The sequence below is a fragment of the Oreochromis aureus genome, linkage group 1 (genome assembly GCF_013358895.1).
Source record: "Oreochromis aureus strain Israel breed Guangdong linkage group 1, ZZ_aureus, whole genome shotgun sequence".
NCBI classification, from domain to species: domain Eukaryota; kingdom Metazoa; phylum Chordata; class Actinopteri; order Cichliformes; family Cichlidae; genus Oreochromis; species Oreochromis aureus.
In genome coordinates this window covers 28,462,669-28,477,947 of record NC_052942.1, presented here as the reverse complement: position 1 = coordinate 28,477,947, position 15,279 = coordinate 28,462,669, and the positions used below count along the sequence as shown (strand labels likewise).

The 15,279-nt window shown below is 40.1% G+C and overlaps 1 protein-coding gene across 3 annotated transcripts in view; it reads right to left on the bottom strand.

The window, feature by feature from the left end:
• Window positions 1-15,279, bottom strand: part of spata17 (spermatogenesis associated 17) — a 70,621-nt gene that overhangs the window by 20,374 nt on the left and 34,968 nt on the right. Inside the window, exon 10 of one of the 3 annotated variants that reach the window (XM_039611912.1) lies at window positions 1,395-1,526. The exons of 1 other annotated variant lie outside the window; for it this stretch is intronic. The gene's annotated coding sequence lies outside the window, so the exon portion shown is untranslated. Of the gene's footprint in view, window positions 1-1,394; window positions 1,527-13,495; window positions 13,515-15,279 lie in introns of those variants that run through there. One more of the 3 variants, XM_039611916.1, reaches the window with a different exon arrangement.

Here is a 15,279-nt window from a genome sequence, read left to right as displayed (position 1 = left end):
AGGGAGTCACTTTCTTGTTTGTGCGTATGTGCATGTCCTTGGGGTATTACCTATCATATTAACAATTTGACAGACTGCCCAGACTCCTCTCCAATTTCCCGTCAATCAAGCACATTCAGCCAACAATATCTTATACTAAACAATGAAACCACCCTGGTACAGTTCAAACATGCTGCCCCTGTTTAGGACAGTTTAATGTATATATATATGAGCATTCAGCGCCATTTAGTAGTTTCAACCCTCATGGCTCCCATCTGCAGCCATTTCCCTACAGACGCTTCCAGCTGCACACTGGTGGTGTTCACTTTAATTTGATTACATTATGTAAAACTGCCACAAGAGAGTAAAGAAATCATAAATATTTTATTTTATTTTAGCATTTTTGTGTGAAAACTAATGGATGAAGTGAATATACATGTTAAAAGAGACTTAAAATGAATATACTGGAACAGCAGAATAAAAGACTGAGATGTAAAAAATACATTGCACCAAAAGACAGAGATGTGTATGTGCTTACACAGATATTCTGGACTTTACTTTTTGCTCCCATGATTCACAGTATGCTGGTAGAATTATAAAAATTAAATCCTCTCTAAATTCCATCACAGTTACTGACAGGATTATACTCCTTCACTGTGTGTGTGTGTGTGAGAGAGCGAGAGGAGACAGGTGATGAGACTCCCACACTCTGGTCACTGCTACACAATAGGATTAAGACCAACACATACCTGTGTGTATGTATGTGTGCTAGCTGAGCAGTGACCATTGGGGAGAGTCTCCTGAATGATAAACAGTGTGTTCTTCTGCCTTTCCTTTGTTCCCTCTTTCTTTGTCTTTATCTACCTCTACATCTATCTTTCCAACCATCTGGACCCTTGGTCTACCCCCCACCCCCTACCCATTAGCCCCCAGTGCCAATACATACAAACATACAAACACACGCATGTAGAGTACTTCACATATATACAAGATGTATTTTGAATATGTTATGTGTGAGTAATACAGACTTCAGGCAATGCAAGTATTGTTTAAAGCCCGGTAAAGTTTGGTATTGTAAGAAAAGAATGCATGGAAAAAGCCTGACTTACAAGTATTTCTTACTTTCGCTATATGTAAGTGCTTGTGTGCTATATCTATTAATCCTCTTTGTAGTTTAGTTATAAATAGCTGCTACATGTAAAGGACCTGATGGGTAAAGATAGCTGTTTTGGTGTCATTGGAGGTCTTTGAATTTTTAACTCAACCGCATCTTTTTTGTTGCGTCTGCTAATGACCTTTGCTCTAAATTTACTGAGTTTACAAACTCTGTTACTTTTTCCCACTAAAGATTTTTATTGGGGTGGATTACATTTCAGTGATGCTCCAATGTGCAGAGTGGAAAAGTCAGGGAACAATTAAGGGAGAACGCAGTTAAAATTGATTAAACTGGGTTTCATTTTCATTGACAAGCCTAATACCTTGTGATGCAAAGGGCATTTTTATGTGCAGTTGAATCCCTGGGTAATGTCTTCATCCACTGTGTAAAACTGTAAGAGAAAATAATTTAATAAGATATTACATTTATTTAAAAAGGTGTCATGAGCACACATGAATTTATTATCTTTACAAAAGTGGTGCATATGCACTTTTCTACCTTTGTGCATGCATACAACTTTACTTACAACCATTATATCTAAAAAAGTTTAATGTAACAGACTGTGTTGGGTGGGTAATATAAAGTAAAACTATGAGTGCACATATCGAGTTGAAGAAAATACAGTTGTAAATTGTATATGCATATAGACATCATCCCTCCTACTGCTACAGTTTCCTGCATACTGCCTACTATATTATATACTGTAACGTAAAATAAAAGCAAATATGTCACAACCCCCCTAAAGCATGTGTGATGACTCTGTGTAACCATGAATGTATGGCCTTTAAGACTAATAATCTGGCATGTTCCCAAGGCATACACATAAAATAAGTTCAGTTCAGTCTCCTTATATTTTTAAGGAAAAAAGATATACATATGTGAAGTGTAGTGCTGTGCATGTGAGTTTGTGAGTGGGTGTGTGTCTGTGCCTCCCCACTCCCCCCAGGCTTACTCCATCAACCTCCCTTCACTAACAGCTGTCTCCCCTCATTTACATGCTCTCTCCACCCACTAATGGAATTAGCCACAAGTTTCCTGAGGTGAGGCAACACGCACAGACACAAAGACATATAGACACAACTGTGTGCACTGTATTTGTATCCATATACAAGATGTTTTTGCTTGTTCTATTTTTGTGTGTATGTTAGAGATGGACTGCAAAGGTCAAACAAAAGACACAGCTAAATTCAAAGCTACTCTGTCAATATTCTGAAGAAAAATAAAAAAACAGGGGTTTCTTCCGCATCAAAGGCCAGCCACCAGAAAGTTAAGCAGCAAAAAGAATAACCTAGAACAAAACAGGAATGTCTAACAGAAACTGGTGAAGTCACCTCACCTGTTGTTTAGCCCATGTTTGATTTAGTGGCTCACACTCACATTTCTATGAATTTCATTACATTACATGTAGTGTCTAAGCTCCAATCTGAGGTGGTGGCATTTAGGACAGTAAGTAATAGTAATGGCCACTTTCCATTCAATTATACAGCAAGTTAAAAGTAAAGAAAACTAGTGAGAACTAGTGGTTACTACTGGTGTTGCTGGTGCCTAGGTACTATGCACTGTATAACTGCAGCGAACTACAACATAGCTCAAAATTGCAAACTAAATACTGTTTTACTTGAGCAGCTGTTTGTGTGACGATTAAGCACACTAATTTCTTTATTGTAGCAAAAGACATCTTGATCCCAAAGAGTATTCCCTCTTTCACTGTTGGACTGCTAAAGAAAATGATGTCTCATGATAGAGTTAAAGGTGAACTGATCCAGATCCAAAACTTTTCCTTCCTATTCTTACCATGACCTTCAAAAAGTTTCAAAGCTCCTGCTAGTGTAGACCTTTTTTTCCCTCTTTCTTTTAACTGTCTCCCCTGGCCCTCTCCACCAATAGGGCTCTGTTTCCTATTGTTTCGTCCTTCATCTCTCTGTCAGCAGATCCCGTCCATCAATAGAGAACTGTCACTCACTAGAGTGACAATTGGCAGCTGTCGATAGTTTAGAGGGTCGCCAGTCTGTATATAGGCTTCAGCTCCTAAAATGCTATCAGCTGCCAATACAAACTCACACATGCACATGCACAGAGAGAGCAAAGACTCACACACACGCATACATGCCTTTTTCTCTTTGCATCCTCATCTCGCTTGATCATCGCTGACATAGGAAAATTTGGTTTGGTAGTAACGATATCAGATCAGATGAGGAAACAAAGAGCCACCTTCTGACTATTCAGTGTTTAGCAGCGTGTATGTGTGCACACACACACACACACACACACACACACACACACACACACACACACACACACACACACACACACACACACACACACTTTATTGCACTGATAAAGGTCTTTGACACAGACAAGAGTCACTGACACATGGCTCCCCCTTCTGGAGACCTATAAGACCCTTGGCAATGACATTGCAATCCCCAGTTACACTGTAGCACATTAACATTCATTAATTGATTCCATCATCCATCTATTCATTTAATCACTCCTCCCTCTTTCTGCTATCCATTTCCCCTCACTTTATCATATTCTTTTTTCTTTCAGTTCCCCAGTCCTTTTTTCCCCACATAGTTTCTAAACTTGTATCCTTCCATCACACCTTTTCCATCTTTGTATCTCTGTTAGATTTGAAAATCAACCAACAGAAGGTAGTGCCAGATGATTACCGGTTGGGTTTTTCACTGATTTGGCTTCATTTTAATCTATTATGATATTGTACTCATTCAATACAGATATTTGGTGAGAGTCAAAATACTACAAGTCACACATACAATGTGTCATAAAAATTCAGATCGTAAGACACTGCAGTTATTTAGAACAGATAAACCCAAAATGCTTCATGGAAAGTAAAGTGAGCGCAATATGTAGTACATCCTAGTACCGTATTATGTCGACAGAGCACTTCACTCTCAGACTGCAGGCTTACTTGGTGGTTCTTAGAGCTTCCAAAAGTAGGATAGGAGGCGGCGCCTCAGCTATCAGGTTTCTCTCTTTTGGAATGTGCTCTCTTTTGATTCAGGAGACTGACACTCTCTTATTTTAAGAATAGACATAAAACTTTCCTGTTTAATAATGGTTGTAGGTAGGACTGGATTTCATGTAAAAGATGGACTGACCATGATGTCATCCATTGCCTGTATAGCAAAGGTCCGTTGTGAAGCGTGAAGACTGTTTTCACCTTCGTCATTTTGGTGTTTTCAAATCAGATGTGAGGCAGATCAGACTGATAAATATATGGACAATGCACCTTAATAGGCTAGTGTTGAAAGATTTTATGTTTTATGTGTTTTTATTCGTTGTTTTATTATCTTTCATTAAGAAGCATATCATGAAGTGTTCATATATTTCACAAGGTTTCTGTTGTGCAAGCTGACAGTTAACTCTACAACATAAATAAGTTAAACCGGAAACAGATGCAGCACCCAAACCACAAGAGTTCAAAAGTGCACCACGTTTCCTAGAGGAAGCAGCCAGACACACATGTGACACACACACACACACCCACACACACAACCATTGGTTTAGAGGAACTTGTAAAAGAGGAAATGTGATGTGCTTGCATACGTGATGTAACCTATAAAAAGAACTGTTGCCTGCACTCAGGGTGTGGGTCTCGCCAGAGGCCTCACCCGTGCGCGGGGTCTCGCCAGAATCCTCACCCGTGCACGCCGCTGTTATTATATTCTAACTGTCTGAGTGTCTTTATTCAACCTGAAGAATGTCTTATTAAGAATAAACTCTTGACATTTAATTGGTCCTTCGAGCCGGATGTAGGACATCGAATTATAACTAATTTTATGCTCCAACGGAGTGACCTCGTCGTTTCCTGACATCGTGGAGAGCCCGCGCTGAAGTCTGTCGACAGCCTCTTTCCTATGAAGGAGAAAAGACCAACTACGTGAATTCGGGGTTGGCCAGCGTTCTTAGTAAGAGGTCCACGATCCTGGGGAACGAGGAGGAATCTCTGACCGGCACTTATATCATCATAACCAGGTGAATATTAACACTCAAAGACACATCGCGAATAATCGTCTTTTAGATTGACACTTTTCTAAGGGAAAAACTCGTCCTGTAGGGACTGGCAGTTTAAAAAAAGACTCGCTTGTAAGACGAAACTGGCAGTCCAGAGGTGACTCGTTTCGCAATGGAAAAAAAGCTGGTAGTCGACAAAGTTTACTCCGGGAGTAAATGGGAAAAGGAAGGTGTCAATTAAAATAGGATTACACTGCACAGATGTGAATTGTTTGTATTTAAAAGAGGAAGTGAGTGTCATTTGAAGAGGGACAGTAGGACCCTACACCACTTCTATTGTTTTCCTGTGTCGACTGAAATACTGGTGAGGAAGGGAAAAGGTTGCGCTTCATCGCATAAAATTAAGGCCGCCCTTGACATTAGGACAAGGGTAGAAGGCTGCCTTAATAACCTCCCCTAACTCTAATACCAGAGAAGGTCACACAGTTCTGTTTGTAGTATTAATAACACAAAATCAAAATGGGAAATAAAACAACAAAACTCACTGCTGACGAGCAGTGGCTAGAAAAGAAATGTCCAGGTGCCGGACAAATTAGTGCATATAGATGGAGAAATCCAAAGAAAACTAAATGTCCCACGTGGGAGGGAAAATGCATTAACTAAATTAAAAGAAACCCTCCAAGCAGAAATAAATACTGAAAAGGAAGCTAAAAAGAAATCAAAACATACATAAGAGTTGTAATATTTTAAAGCATGGAAAGAGGAATGAAGTGGAATAAACAAAAGGTTAAATTAAGGTTGACTTAAATTAAAGCAATGAAACAAAATTGGGAAGACAACCAAGCTGAATGAATAGAATGCGTGAAACCAGATAATCCACACAAATATATCAAATAAAAAAGAGATGCATAAGGTATTATTATGGCTGTGTCATTGTTCAGCCAAGGAAAATGTCTCCAGCTTGGGGAGGTGTGAAGCTGCAGATTCACACAGACCTTTGATGGATACATAATAAAATATAAACTAATATACTATTGTATATTAGTAGTAAAGTAGTGTATTGTGATATACTATTGCTGTTATAAAAAGGAAAAACAATACAATGATAACATTAATAATGACATACTATTAATAGGAAGACGCACCTCAGTCAGTTATGATGCAAGGTGGAAGATTGTTAAAAGTAGTCTGATTCAAGCTTAAGGTTTGCTCAAACTCAGTACAGTGATATATGAGATAAAGAAAATAAGGAAATAACTACACTAATCAGGTGCATAGAGACACTTGACCTGCTTGTAAACCTGTCATCTTAGATGAGACTTTGTTAAGATGAAGAGCAAACCTATACTAACAACTAATGAGCCAAACCCGTATACAACAGCTAAAGCTACAGGTTTGAGAAGCTGAATAAAATGAATTAAATATGTGGACACTACCAAGCTGATGAGCAAGTTACACTTTTTTTTTTTTATTTGTTTTTTAGAGCAGAAGCTGCATATTAAAGGTCACACATGCAGCTGTCTGTGAGCTCAGTTTTTTCCTCACACTTCTGCTTTGTTTCTGGCAGCAGCTTTTTCTTTTTCTTTTTGTGTCCTTGATGATGATAAAGTCCAGAGCCAGCTGAGAGCTGGGTTATCTGTTTTGTTTTATGTGACAAGGCTGAGAGATTAAAACTTAGTTTCTTGTTTTGAAAAAAAAAAGGAAAAAGAGAGGTTTTGTGTTTCTCAGCCAAGAACAACTACAATTTCATTTTCTGTCTTGAGACAGGATAATAATAATAATAATAATAATAATAATAATAAGAATAATCATAATAATAATAATAAAACAAAGAGTGATGTTTTGTTTAAGTGTTGAACCAGGCTAATACTGCAACATATCGTCTAGTGCATGATCTGCGAGCAATATATGAAATCATCTTATTTATCTTTAAATAAACTCCAATTATGGAGACCTGAAGTCACATGCTTAGGGCACACCCTCAGGTGAAGGCAGAAAGCTACTAAACAAAGAAAAGAAGCTATACAGAATGCGCCACAGCCACAAAACTAAGTATTCACATTCTTTCTGACTCTTTGTGAGCCTGAGTTATGACCTTGGCTCCCTGTTTTTCTGCTTCCACCAAGGGTGGGGGTGACGCTCCCGTGGCTCTTTACTATCACAAAAAAAAAAAAAGAGAGGCCTCTGCTCTCTGAACACAATACTCTTTTTAACTCGGCAGTATGAAATGTCATGAAACAGTGTAACTCACTCACAGTAAATCAGCAGTGAATCAGCAGTATAGGATAATACAAACCTATCTAATAAATCTAATGATTTTCACATTCTTTTAACTAAGAAGTGTGATGCAAACTAAAACTACATACTGATTACACAAGAAGTATGATGTGGCCTCCAGCAGTATTATGATTCACTCATTTTGATTACAGGTATAATGTAATATATGACAGCATAATAATCTCACAACTGCTACAAGCACATTTGCCTTTCTTAACACACGCGAGGCAACTGTTAAGAAAATGCCCTTTTGGGTGAGACAGGCCCAGAGGCCCTGCATGCAAGCGTACTAACACACATACATGCAATGAAGAGCAGCTTACACTAGAGCACACACTATATGTGCGCCTCTATATCTCACATTGGTGTTAAAGCAGGAAAAACTTAATAGTTTTGTTATCAACTGCTGAATTTACCCACTACTGACATTTAACTCTCCAGCTTGCAGGACAATAGGTGAAACGTTTGTGAAAACAGAGAAGGAAAAATAAAGACACAGAGAGAGTCTGGTATGACCAAGCAGTGACCAGACAATAAATTTAGTTGGTAATACAATAAATTGTGAGATGCTTTCTCCTTGATTGATGCAACACAAGTAATTTACTGTATGGAGGAAATTCTCTGTTGTGATAATCTTTTGAACGTGCATTTCTGTTGACCTGTCAACTTAGCGCATTATAAGCTGATATGCAAATTAGTTGATTGATATTAGATTTGAAAAATAACTGTATTATAAAATAAGTGAATAAGATGTAACAACGGTTGAAATATAGTTTTTTGTTTCTAGTGTGTGGAGAAGGTTTTATCATGGCACACATCTGTTTACATGGGAGGAAACTCCTCATGTGATGCGACATTTAGCAGTTTGCAAGTGTGCAGCACATCAGAAGAATGACTATGAAATTACAAAGGGAAACAATTTTACTGACAAAGGATGAACAAAAAGCAGCTCCCACAGCTGAGCAAAAGAAATGGCTGAAATGCGGAGTGCAACTAAGAGATGACTTGATGATTTGTGAAGGAAAACCAATACTTCCAAAATCTCTACACAAAACAGCAGCCTTAGTGACACATGGAGTTACTCTCCATGCGTCAACAGGAGGGATAAGAGATATAATCTCCAAAATACACTCTAAATTTCGAAACTTCAGCAAAATGCTGGCCAGAGTGTACAGGCCTAGTAAAAATGTGGATGAGACTAACCCAATGCTTGCAGAAACTGACACCATTTGAAATTGTACACGGTAGACCTTTTCCTCTGCCCATCACCAGTGAACCAATAGACAAATCAGTTAGAGAAACAACCCTAGCAGAATGGATGACAAAACTGCTAGAGAACAAAGAAATAGTTCTGAGCAACCAACTGCCGAATGATTCTTCTCCAGTCTCTTCCAGGTTGAAACCAGGCGACTGGATCCTGATCAAGGTACTCCAGAGGAAAAACTGGAGCTCTCCGAGGTGGGAGGGCCCTTATCAGGTTCTGCTCACAACACCGACAGCGTGCAAAATCGCTGAAAGACCTTCGTGGATCCACCAGAGCCACGCCAAAAAAAGTACAAGGGGACACAAGCCCAGACGCCAGTTCACCTATCATCTAGTGATCTGTAAGTGGAGGAGAGGGCAGATTGGGTATATCCCGCCCTCTTGACTTCTCGCTTTCAGTCGACACACTAGGTGATCTGGTGAACTTGGTCGACCTGAAGAAACCCCATTGTAGCCCGAGCACTGACCTAGCCCCACCTGCCCGGTAGAGTAAAGGAAGATCAGTCCAACCTGCAAAACCAGAAGAGCAACCCATCACTCAAGATGTGTCCTCTCATCCTGTGGAATCAGATCCATGACCATGGTCTGCCTATGGAGACTTAGAGTCCCAGAAAAGCAGGGTGTATCTTTTGTTTATCCAAATAAGACACTGCAACCGGAATCTTCCTGGCACAAGCTTATAGCCCGATAGCAACTGAGGAAGAAGAAGACTGTGTTTAAAAATTTCAGACACTTCACATGATGTAGCAATTGAAAATGCCCGAGCAAGTGATCGTCTACTGAAGTCTATAGAGTATGGGTGAAATATATTAACAACAGGAGGGAATGTTGAAAGATTTTATGTTTTATGTGTTTTTATTCGTTGTTTTATTATCTTTCATTAAGAAGCATATCATGAAGTGTTCATATATTTCACAAGGTTTCTGTTGTGCAAGCTGACAGTTAACTCTACAACATAAATAAGTTAAACCGGAAACAGATGCAGCACCCAAACCACAAGAGTTCAAAAGTGCACCACGTTTCCTAGAGGAAGCAGCCAGACACACATGTGACACACACACACACACCCACACACACAACCATTGGTTTAGAGGAACTTGTAAAAGAGGAAATGTGATGTGCTTGCATACGTGATGTAACCTATAAAAGAACTGTTGCCTGCACTCAGGGTGTGGGTCTCGCCAGAGGCCTCACCCGTCGCGGGTCTCGCCAGAATCCTCACCCGTGCACGCCGCTGTTATTATATTCTAACTGTCTGAGTGTCTTTATTCAACCTGAAGAATGTCTTATTAAGAATAAACTCTTGACAGCTAGATACTTGCCAGTGACACAGTAAAGAAAACTCTTCATTACTGTTCTTTTTAACTTGAATCATAATCTAAAATATGAGCTGCTATATTCAATAAGAAAAGACAGGTTTCTGAAGCCATAAACCCCTCAGGAGAGTGAGGTCACAACAGAGTTGGAGCTTTTTCTTCTACTTCTTTACTGTCTCAGCATTTTGCAACCACAGTAGTTGACCCCTTCTACCCATCAGACAAAAAATGTAGTCAATTCCACATTACTTTTAAGACAGGGACATTAAGTCCATCTTGTACAATTTGTGGCACCTCTCGCAAGACTATGGCATATATTAGAGTCTAATCAATAAGCGTACAAGTATTATTGTTCCAAAAACATCTTTTATATTTCTTAGACTCTCCCAATCAATGACAGACTGATTGTGATAGTAAGGAAATGCCAAATATACACAAGTTTAGTTTAAAAAGGAACTACAGTTAGGTCAAAGTTAGACGAGGTTGCACCATAAGCTCTAACTGATATTCATGCCAGTTTATAGAATAATACTGCTTTGTTTATCTTCTGAAACAAGCAGGAATCTCTTAAAAAACTGCACATTCCTTGGATTTCGATTATTTTTTACTACCTCCTGCTTTTTTCAAAATGTTAAAGCTCCTTTTTTAAGAACACAGGAAAGGAAAAGTGACAGTGATGTGCCTGTCTGCTGTTCTTTACGCACACGGCGTCCATCCATATGAGAAATGTGATTACAAATGAGAGCGTGAGTGAGAAAGCGGAGTGTCACAGCTGGCATGGCATCTGGCTTGGCATATCGTTGCCCGGCCTCGCCCGCTGCCTGTGCGTTCTAATGTGGCTGTCGACAAGCCCATTAAGAAGCTATTACTAAATGCTCTGTCTCTGCTCCTCTTCCACGCCTTACAGCACAGGCCCGAGGGAATGCCAGCAACATGAAGGAGAGGAAAAGGGGAAGAGAGACAGAAAGAAAGGGAAAAACAGGTTGGGGGAAGACAATGGTGCCACATCAATACGGACAACTGGAAGTTTCTGACTTAATAACTTTATTTAAAGATAAAACTGGTGTTATATTGTCATGCCACCGTCTATAACAGATAGTAAAGGCTCTGAAACAATGTTATAGGGATTTAGCCATAGGGAGAAGTGTTGTGAAGCCATGTAGGATTAAACTAAACAATCCAGAAAAATGTGTTTCTCAAAGCAGCTGATGGAACAAACAAGCCCATCAGTTGCTCAACTTGAGTTGCAAATAATAGCCTCAAAGATGAAGTTCATGGATCCTGTGGACACATACCATTAAAATAGGTCATTACATTAGAATCTTTTGTGTCACACATTTCCACCTAGTGACCTAATTTACTGGAGAAAAGCTACCACTCGGCCTCCTAGAAAACACACCTATGGTGTCATTTGAAAATCCTATGTTGCTTTGTGTTGAAGTTGTTGCATTCACAGGATTTTCACTAAACTTACTCTGACCTTGAGGTCAAGGTCACTGACAGTCAAAGTCATTCAAGATATTTTATAGATGCACCTATGCTATTCATTTGAAGCTCCTATGCCACCTTGTTCTCGAGTTATCGCATTCACAAGATTTTCAGAAAACCTGACCTCCATTGACCTTTAGGTTGAGGTCACTGAGATTCAAACTTGTCTGAGATTTTTAGTAGATGTACCAATGGTATCAATTTGAAGTTCTCGAGTTATCACATTCACAAACGTAGGTGTCCACCCTGGCTGCCAGGCCATACGTTTGGCAGGGGGACAGCAATACTCCATCAGCCTTTTACGGCTCAAAAGTGGATTTGTTTTGGTTTCTAGCAAAATAGAAACATTCAAGTATCCCTAGCAAGACAGCATGATACTTATTTTTTTGTGCCTATAAAACACTTTCAAGGATAGAGCCTAGTCGGTATTCTTCATATGACTTATTTAGTGAGTCAAAAATACACAACAGTGGCAGTACAGATTAAACATTTACACTTTCACTACTGTTTATGTTCACCATCTTGCATTACTAACTGTGCTAACTAGGTATGTCAGTCTGCTCTGACTTTCCGATTGGGAGCTCCAGGTTGAGGGGTTTTTCAAAATTAAAATCTGTCGGTCTGTTTCAGACATTCCTCTTTTCACTGTGACTACTGTTGGATGCCAGAAAATCGAGCTAGTTCGTTTTAAGTAAAACTGACAGATGAATTGTAACTTTAAAAGTGATTTTAATTTTTGAAGACCCGCTCTTACAAAAAAGTTTTAAAAATATAGCATCTTATTCATGTGGGTGATGAATCCTAGAATGTTATTCCCATTTCCTGGATTTTTAAAGGTGTACATATCCCATTATGATTCCAATACTCACAAGAGACTGTGTGCAATTTCCTGCTCTGTGTGTGTGTGTGTGTGTAAGAGAGAGAGAGAAAGTGTGTTTGGAGCGATGAACTGCTCTTTTCATGAGTGACTGTGACAGGTTTCTCATCAGGCCCTGAAGCCTCCTTGCAGTTAGAGACCATGTACAGCTCAGTCCCCAAACAACAAGCACACATGAACACATGCTGAAACGGGTGATGATTCAAAAGACTTTTCCCATTAAAAAAACAGCATATCGGAGTAGTTGGTACCACGTGTTTGTGTGTGTGTGTGTGTGTGTGTGTTTGTGCATCTGAGCCGACTACTGGAACTAAGCGGGGCTCTTAATCACGGCTGTAACGGGCAACATTACCAGCAGCGGCAGCAGGCTAATGATGAATGCCCGAGTCTCTGTGCAAACCCTGACCTCCTTTTCTGCTGTGATGCACAAAAAGCTCTAGTTCTCTCATCAAAAATTACAAACACACACACACACACACACACACACACACACACACACACACACACACACACACACACACACACACAGGTATTAGATTACACCAACGCATACATCTTAACAAACAACCGACGCAAACAACCATGTATTGAACAAAAAATTGCTTGTACTCGCACAGACACAAACACATCTTACTGCTCCATAGAAGGTGATTTACCTCCAGCCAGCCTGCTCAGGAAATGTGTGTGTGTTTGCAGGTGTGAAAGAATACAACTTCCATTGCTTAGAGAATCTAAAAAGTTGTGTCAAGTCCAGATATATTAAATCTGGAACTGAAACGGTAAGAGAATGATTGAGAGGTAAACACGAGAAAGAAAGAAGTGGAAGAAATATCAGTAGTGGTAACATGAAATGTAAATGAGAGAGGAAGAGAAATTGAAATAAAAGAGGGGAAAAAAGATCAGCAGATGAAAGAGACAGATGGTAAAAAAAGATGTAAACAAGAAAGATTTTGCAACGCAGAGAGTGAGTAGTTATAAACGAATGTAAAGTTTTGATGAAGGACAAACTAATGTCAGGGAGTTGGGCGGTTTGGGCTTCCTGCTCCCCGGCTAGCACATGTGATCCCGCCTGTCACTCACACTCCATCGCCATGACAATCATCATAATGCCGACGCCTGGAGGGAGGGACAAGCCTGTCCTTGTAACAAACAGAAGCCCTCCGCAATCTGACGCCGACAACTGTTGAGAACACACACACACACACACACACACACACGAACATGACAACCGTCATGTAGTGCTGCCACATAAATAGACAAATATAAAGCAAACTCCACTGTAGATTTATAATGAAAGCTCTTTTCAGTAACAATGATGTGATTTGATATGCTACTGTCACCCTTTCAAGACCATGCTGCATACATTGTCAAACTCATTCATTGCATAATATGCAGCATGTGGTCATCTGTGCATTTGGACAGGTGTGTAGGTGTGTGTGTGTATGTCACATGTGTGCCTATACATTTATTTAGCCGAAGCATTCAAACAATACATGTGAGTGTGTGACTGGTGTGTTCACATATCATATGTGTGTGTGACAGACAAGTGAGACAGAGACAGAGAGACAGTGCGTATGTGTGTGCGAGTTGGCCACAGGGTAGGAAACAGGGACTTGTCAAACTGAGGAAGAGATGGCAAACTGGATGGTGATGCCAGCTCAGTGTGACAGCTTCTTCACATACACACACACTCACACATACACACATGCTCTAGCCCCCCAAACCTGCCCTTGCCCATACTATAGAGCTGTGAAAGCTGGGATACAGAAAGAAAACGAGACTGGTGGAACCTCCCTTTAACTGGAGGCTAATTAGTGTGTGTGTGTGTGTCGGTGTGTCTGTATGCGCGCGCACGTGTGCGTGTGTGTCTCTGTGAGTGTGTGTTTGTGGTGAGATGGGGTTCAAAATGTCACATCAATTTGTGGCTCTGCTGTTTCTGAAAGAGGCCAACCCCACTGCCACTTAAGTTTAGCACATCAGTGAACAGCATAGCGGCAGACAGGACACATACATGCGTCAGTACACACACATGAAACCATTCTAATCCAATAATTACAGACCTACTTAGAACAGCAAGCACACACATTTTTATTGGGCTATACAGATGTAATTTAACTTGATAGACAATTTACAACTGCTTCAGATGGTGACTCTGGAACATGTACTAAACTGCTGCTGCAAAACTATTCTTTTTGAAAAACAATGTTAAAATGCTCAATTAGTCAACATCCCATGCAGTAATATAGGGCTGGGCGATATATCAAAAATTTATCGTTACCGAAATTTATGACTCTCATCGACGTCATTTTGCCCATGTCGGTAAATTCGGTATTTTAAAAAAAAAGAAAAGGCATGTGCAGGTTGGCGATGTTCATGTCCCTTTAAGACGCTGTGCTACGTTACAGACTTGACAGGGTGGAGTCACATGACTCTACTACCTGTCAGTGTTGCCAACTTAGCGACTTTGTCGCTATATTTAGCGAGTTTTTTTCTAAAAAGCGACTAGCGACAAATCTGGCGACTTTTTCTGGTGTTATTGGAGATTTATTTATGACGACTTTTTGACGTGAAAGTGGGCATCGCTTTTACTCTCAACAAGCAGCGGGTGCTGCCGTGGGCACCTCGCCCGCACTAAAGCGCTCACAGGCGGAGGATAGTCCTCCCCAGCTGCTATCAGGGCAGACGATGTTCACACCTATGCGTCCGAACTGCAAATGAATCGCGCATGAGCGAAGCCGCTGCTCCGCACTGACTGTAACGCAGTCAGTTCTTCTTTACTGTTATGCTGTTTTGTGGATCACGAGGTTTAAAACTACTTATAAACACACACACACACACACAAAGTAACTCCACCAGAGTGCCTATTTCGGTCTTTTTGCGGTCCAAGACCGGATAAAGGAGCAGGGTTGGAATTCTGACTTTAAAAAAACAATAATTGCTAAAAT